The sequence below is a fragment of the Palaemon carinicauda genome, chromosome 1 (genome assembly GCF_036898095.1).
Source record: "Palaemon carinicauda isolate YSFRI2023 chromosome 1, ASM3689809v2, whole genome shotgun sequence".
NCBI classification, from domain to species: domain Eukaryota; kingdom Metazoa; phylum Arthropoda; class Malacostraca; order Decapoda; family Palaemonidae; genus Palaemon; species Palaemon carinicauda.
Genome location: NC_090725.1, coordinates 120,074,053 through 120,081,125, shown reverse-complemented (window position 1 = coordinate 120,081,125; position 7,073 = coordinate 120,074,053). Strand labels below are relative to the sequence as shown.

General features: G+C 34.5%; 1 protein-coding gene across 1 annotated transcript in view; it reads left to right on the top strand.

Annotated features, from left to right (window-relative positions):
- The first annotated feature begins 6,467 nt into the window (after positions 1–6,467).
- The window catches only part of LOC137651290 (THUMP domain-containing protein 1), a 169,790-nt gene continuing 169,184 nt past the window's right edge, over positions 6,468–7,073 (top strand). The window contains exon 1 of the mRNA XM_068384560.1: positions 6,468–6,627. The gene's annotated coding sequence lies outside the window, so the exon portion shown is untranslated. The remainder of the gene's footprint in view (positions 6,628–7,073) is intronic.

The window sequence follows — 7,073 nt, the reverse complement described above, 5'->3', positions numbered from 1 at the left end:
CTTCACCCCATACTACTAGCAGGACTGGTTATCACGGTGATGATATTTATCGCCGTGAACATCCTTGTTTGGCGTAGGTTACGGCACAGCAGGAAGCTACAACAGAACGTTTCGCCATGTCCAGACAAAACTCCTTATTTAATTCAGTTTAAAGCCGTTTGAAGTGGCCACCTCATTCGCTAAAGGAGTAAATTGCTCTGGAAAGTGTGTTTGTAAGAAAAGCTGTTAGTACGCTAGTAATATGTTATGGAAGAAATTATCTACATTGCATTGTTAAAAATACATTTAAAAAAAAAAAAACATTTAAAAAAATATATAAATAATTTTTTCTCTTGGCATTTAATAAAATATATAAGCCGGAATGTTAAAAAGAAAAAAGAAAAAAAAATTAAATTAACAGAATCTATGGGCATCTAATAAAATATATCAGCCCTATATATAAATATATATATATATATGTACGAAACCGTGGTACGTGTACGTACCAGGAATTCGTGTTTGTGCACTAAAAAATTGAATTTTTACCAAGGTAACAAATATTTTTATTAGTTACCGTATTATGTTAATCTATGTTTCTGACAAAGGTAACAATTATTCTTTAACAAGTTACTGAATCATATGTATGTCAGTAGTTTTTTTTGGTACCATACAATCATTTGCTAGCAATGTACTATATATATGATTTTTATTTATCATGCATTTTTTTTTCTTTGCTTTGGTAATATTTTTTCATATGCATTATTGTTATTATTTTTTGATGTGCCTATTTGGACATTCGTCCTCGTTTTCTTATGGCTAAAGTTAAACAAAGAATAATACATATGTCCAGTCACGCCTAGTAAACATGTTTTGGCTTGTTGTTAAATTTTTTTTGAAAAAATTGAGATAGCTGGCCGAGCTTATGTAATAAGTGAAATAATTATTATTAAATGTTTAAAACACATGACGTAATATGTCATTTTGGATGAAGATGCTAGCTGTGGGATTTGCTGTAGTCACTAAAATCATAAACAGGATGCACAATGCAGCCTCAGCAATGTAATATTTTTCTTAAACGTCAACACCAATGCATCAGTGTGCGAAAGTGTGTGACGTCACCGGATGCAGGTGTCTTCCGAGATTGTGATAAAATTGCTACATCAACTAAGCATACGATATCTGTGATATCGATAATTTAATCAGTTCATATCTATACTTCACCAGAATTGGTCATCTGACCAAACCAGCTCCCTCCTATGATGGAGATGTTTAACTCTGTTGTTTTTAGACAATAAATACTTTTTAAAGCTAATAAGATGTACTTCGTTATCCAGCTTTACACATCTTAAACAACACATACTCAATGTGTGCTTATAAAAGTAGCACACTTATACATGGTGCAAATTATGGGGTATGAAGTTGAATCCTAACAAAACTCAAAGTATGATTGTAAGTAGGTCAAGGACGGTGGCTCCTCAACATCCGGATCTCAGTATTGATAATGTTTCTTTAAATATGTATGACTCTTTCAAAATTTTAGGTGTGATTCTCGACAGTAAATTTACTTTTGAGAAACATATAAGGTCTGTGTCTTCTTCAGTTGCACAAAAAATAGGCTTATTGAGAAAGTCTTTCAAGATTTTCGGTGATCAATCTATTCTGAAGAAGTGTTTTAATTCTTTCATTCTACCTTGTTTTGAGTATTGTTCTCCTGTCTGGTGTTCAGCTGCTGATTCTCATCTTAATTTGTTGGACAGAAACTTACGGTCTATTAAATTTCTTATTCCTGATCTAGATATTAATCTCTGGCACCGTCGTTCAATTAGTTCATTATGCATGTTGCATAAGATTTTTCATAACTCTGACCATCCTTTACATTCAGATCTCCCAGGACAATTCTATCCTGTTCGTAATACTAGGCAGGCAGTTAATTCTAATAGCCAGGCCTTCTCCATCACGAGGCTCAATACTACGCAGTACTCTAGAAGTTTTATTCCAGCTGTGACCAAGTTGTGGAATGATCTTCCTAATCGGGTGGTTGAATCAGTAGAACTTCAAAAGTTCAAAGTTGGAGCAAATGCTTTTTTGTTGACCAGGCGGACATGAGTCTTTTTATAGTTTATTTATGACATATTTGTTTTTGTTGTTGTTAATAGTTTATATATGATATGCCTGTTTTGACGTTGTTACTTATTTTAGAATGATTTATTGTTAATTTGTTCTCTTCATTTATTCATTTCCCTATTTCCTTTCCTCACTGGGCTATTTTTCCCTGTTGGAGCCCCTGGGCTTATAGCATCTTGCTTTTCCAACTAGGGTTGTAGCTTGGATAGTAATAATATATATATATATATATATATATATATATATATATATATATATATATATATATATATATATATATATATATATATATATATATATATATGGTTTGGTGAAGCAGTAAAGAATTTTTATAAACTTTTTTTGAAAGATTGTATCAAATAATTAAGTATGATGGTAGGGAAAGATGATAGGAAGTTTATATATAAATTAAACGAGAAAGCTAAAGTAATTATCAAGAATCCTGTTGGTTATACAGAGGAAATTAGGATAGAAGGAAGCGTAAAACAGGGAGCATTATTGGACCAAAGTTATGTTTAATAGTCATGGACAAAGTTAATTCAATCAGTGAGAAGACGATAACCGTGATTAGAAACATTAGAATCCATATACCAAGGCACTTCCCCCAATTTTGCGGGGTAGCCGACATCAAACAAATGAAAAAAAGGGGACCTTTCTTCTCTATGCTCCTCCCAGCCTGACAAGGGACTCAACCAAGTTCACCTGGTACTGCTAGGGTGACACAGCCCACCCTCCCCTGTTATCCACCACATCAACTCTTGCATTCTACGCCTTCTTTAGCAGACAGCCATTTTCCATTCTCTTAACATGGCCAAACCACCTCAACACATTCATATCCACTCTAGCTGCTAACTCATTTCTTACACCCGTTTTCACCCTCGCTACTTAGTTCCTAACCCTATTTACTCGAGATACACCAGCCATACTCCTCAGACACTTCATCTCAAACACATTCAATTTCTGTCTCTCCGTCACTTTCATTCCCCACAACTCTGATCCATACATCACAGTTGGTACAATCACTTTCTCATATTCTTTACCACTCCCTTCACTGCCCCCAACACTTTGCATCCTTCATTCTCTCTCTGACGTACATTTGCTTCCACTCCACCATTTGCTGCAACAACAGACCCCAAGTACTTAAAATGATCCACCTCCTCAAGTAACTCTCCATTCAACATGACATTCAACATCGCTCCACCTTCCCTTTTCGTACATATCATAACCTTACTCTTACTCACATTAACTCTCAACTTCCTTTTCTCACATACCCTTCCAAATTCTGTCACTAATCGACCAAGCTTCTCTTCCGAGTCTGCAGCCAGTACAGTATCATGCACAGACATCAACTGATTTACCTCCCATTCATGATAATTCTCATCTACCAGTTTCAATCTTCGTCTAAACACTCGAGCATTCATCTCTCTCACCACTCTATCAACATACAAGTTAAACAACCATGGTAACATCACACATCCCTGTCTCAGTCCCACTCTCACTGGAAACCAATCGGTCACTTCATTTCTTATCCTAACGCATGCTTTACTACCTTTGTAGAAACTTTTAACTGCTTGCAACAACCTTCCACCAATTCCATATAACCTCATCACAGTCTGCATTGCTTCCCTATCAACTCTATCATATGCTTTCTCCAGATCCATAAACGCAACATACACCTCCTTACCTTTTGCTAAATATTTCTTGCATATCTACCTAACTGTAAAAATCTTATTCATACATCCCCTACCTCTTCTAAAACCACCCTGTACTTCTAAGAATGCATTAGAATAGAAGCCCTAATTTATGTTGATGATATAATATTTCCTAGCAACAATCGATACAAAGTAGAAAGGGCTATAAGCAACTGCCGCAGTTTGGAAGAACTAAAGAAATTCAAGTTTAGCACCAATCCACAGAAGTCTGTGGTGTTAGTAATTGGACACAAAAAAGAAGTGGTTAGAAATGCAGGATGGAAACAGTTAAAAAATATAAATACTTAGGAGAATGGTACTCAGAAAAAGGAAACCATAGTCTCAGCATAAGCATAAGGGAAGCAGAAATAGAATGCATGGTACAAAAAGTTAGGAAGTATGGAGACAGTAACAGAGTCGGAGATTTGGCATTGCTAGTGAGAATAAAGATCTATGAGACAGTAGTAGTACCTGCAATGTTTGCAAATACTGAGACATGTGGTTTAATAAAAGAAAAGAAATTAAAGAACTAGAGAGTATACAGTGCAAAATTATGAGAGGAATTTTTTAACAGGTTGCTACCACATCATACTGGGAGCTAAGAGCAGAAACAGGAATATGGTAAGTTGAAAATAGAATAGAGTACAAAAAGGTGATGCTTTTTCATGCCATCAGATGACGAACGACTAGTTAAGGAGATAGTGCAAGATTAAATAAGAGAACCATAATTGGGAATTATTATTATTATTATTATTATTATTATTATTATTATTATTATTATTATTATTATTATTATTATTATTATTATCATATTATTATTATTATTATTATTATTACTAGCTAAGCTACAGCCCTAGTTGGAAAAGCAAAATGCTAAAAGCCCAAAGGCTCCAACAGGGAAAAATAGCCTAGTGAGGAAAGGAAATAAGGAAATAAATAAACGATATAAGGAGTAACGAACTATCAAAATAAAATATTTGAAAAACATTAACAACATTAAAACAGATATTTGATATATAAACTATAACAGGACCTATGTCAGCCTGTTTAACATAAAAACATTTGCTGAAAGTTCGAACTTTTGAAGTTTTACAGTTTCAACTACCCGATTAGAAAGATCATTGCACAACTTGGTCACAGCTGGAATAAAACTTCTAGAGTACTGTGCAGTATTGAGCCTCATGAAGCAGAAAGCCTGACTATTAGAATGAACTGCATACCTAGTATTACGAACCGGATGGAACTGTCTGGGAAGATCTGAATGTAAAGGATGGTCAGATTTATATAAAAAAAACTTATGTAACATGCATGATGAGCTAATTGAACGACGGTGCCAAAGATTAATATCTAGATCAGGAATAAGAAATTTAATAGACCGTAAGTTCCTGTCCAAGAAATTAAGATGGGAATCAGCAGCTGAAGACCAGATAGGAGAACAATATTCGAAACAAGGTAGAATGAAAGAATTAAAACACTTCTTCAGAATAGATTGGTCACCAAAAATCTTGAAAGACTTTCTCAATAAGCCAATTTTTATGCAACTGAAGAAGACACTGACCTAATGTGCTTCTCAAAAGTAAATTTGCTGTCGAGAATCACACCTAAAATTTTAAGTCATACAAAGTTAAAGAAACATATCAATGTTGAGATCTGAATGTTGAGGAGCCTCTGTCATTGACCTACTTACAGTCACACTTTGAGTTTTGTTGGGATTCAACTTCATACCCCATAATTTGCAATATGCTGAATCCCTTAAAAGAGATTCAGCAACCCCAGATCTACATTCAGGAGATGGAATTGAAGCAAAGAAAGTAGCATCATCTGCATATATAAAAAGCTTGTTTTCTAGGCCAAACAACATGTCATGTGTATATAGTATGAAAGGTAATGGACCAAGAACACTACCCTGAGAAACGCCAAATATCACATTTCTATACTCACTATGGTGCCCATCAACAACAACACTTCTATCTATTACTTAAAAATTCAACAATGATGCTAATAAAAGACCCACCCACTCACAACTTGTTGCGTTTGAAAACAAGGGCAAATCATACGAACTTCCTGACCATAATTAAGGGATTTCTGTACAGCATTGGGGATTGTAAGAAGGGCATCACATGCTCTAAGGCCTTTACTGGGGGAAAATGTATCATAGAAAGATGCAATAAATATTATATGGAAGCTGAAGAAGTAAGAAGGCTTAAAAAGCAAGAACTCAAAAAAGAAACAGAAAATAAAGTGGCATATTAAATCAAAAGAAAAATATAAGAAAGTAGAGATGACCAAACTGAGGTTTGTGAATAGGCCTAGTAATGGCAGAAGTGGCTACATAGGAGAACTTAACACTAATGAGCCAATAATAGTTATGAAAATTTTTTTGAATATGATAGAAATAAAAAGGAAAATAATTTAGAAGCAGTAATGATGATAATATGCTTTGTGTGTTGTGTAGGGAGGCAGAGAATACTGCGGAGCATATGTTTTGCTGTAATGAGTTAAGAAAATTAATAAACAATGGCATAGAAATAGGGAATTTAGAATCAGCAACTAAAGATGTAACCCGGTATATTAGATGGGCCGTTGAAGTTATAAGTAAAAGTATGTAAGTTGTGCTGTCTGTGTAGGAGGAAACTGATGATAATGAATTTTCTGCAGATTCTTCTAGTAGTGTGCCCACTGAGCCCACAATCACATTATCACAGTGTTGTGGAGAGAGCAACGAGGAACCTGGAAGTTAACGTGGTGTTTGCCGATTTTGTCCTCTACTGTACAAGACATATAAAAAACAACAAGTTACTTTACGTTTGAGCAGATTACCTGGCTGAATTGAGTAAGAATTCTATCCTGGTTATTAAAATGTTACCGTCATTATAGACAATGGTAGCAATAATCAAGATATATTATTACAATTTAAACAAGGTCCTAGATATTTTTTTCTCTTGACTGTTTGCAAGTTTAACTATAGGAGGTACAGTACTGATAATTGGCCTAACCTGATTACATGATGGTGCATTAAAGAGTTTCCAAGTGATACAAAATCATAGGTAAAATCAGGGAGCTTGATGAGATCGTAGGTGGCTAAGACTTTCTCGTAAATAACTACTTATTTCCCAGCACTAGTTAGGTTAGGTGGTTTTGGTTTATTTTACTTGAATCTCATCCATGTGTTTTAGGTGTATTTGAATACTGTTATAAATTCTTGTACATGAGAGAGGTTCTTTATCTCTGAAACTACAAATTTTCAAAAATAAAGGTTAGATTTGTTTGAAACTCTAG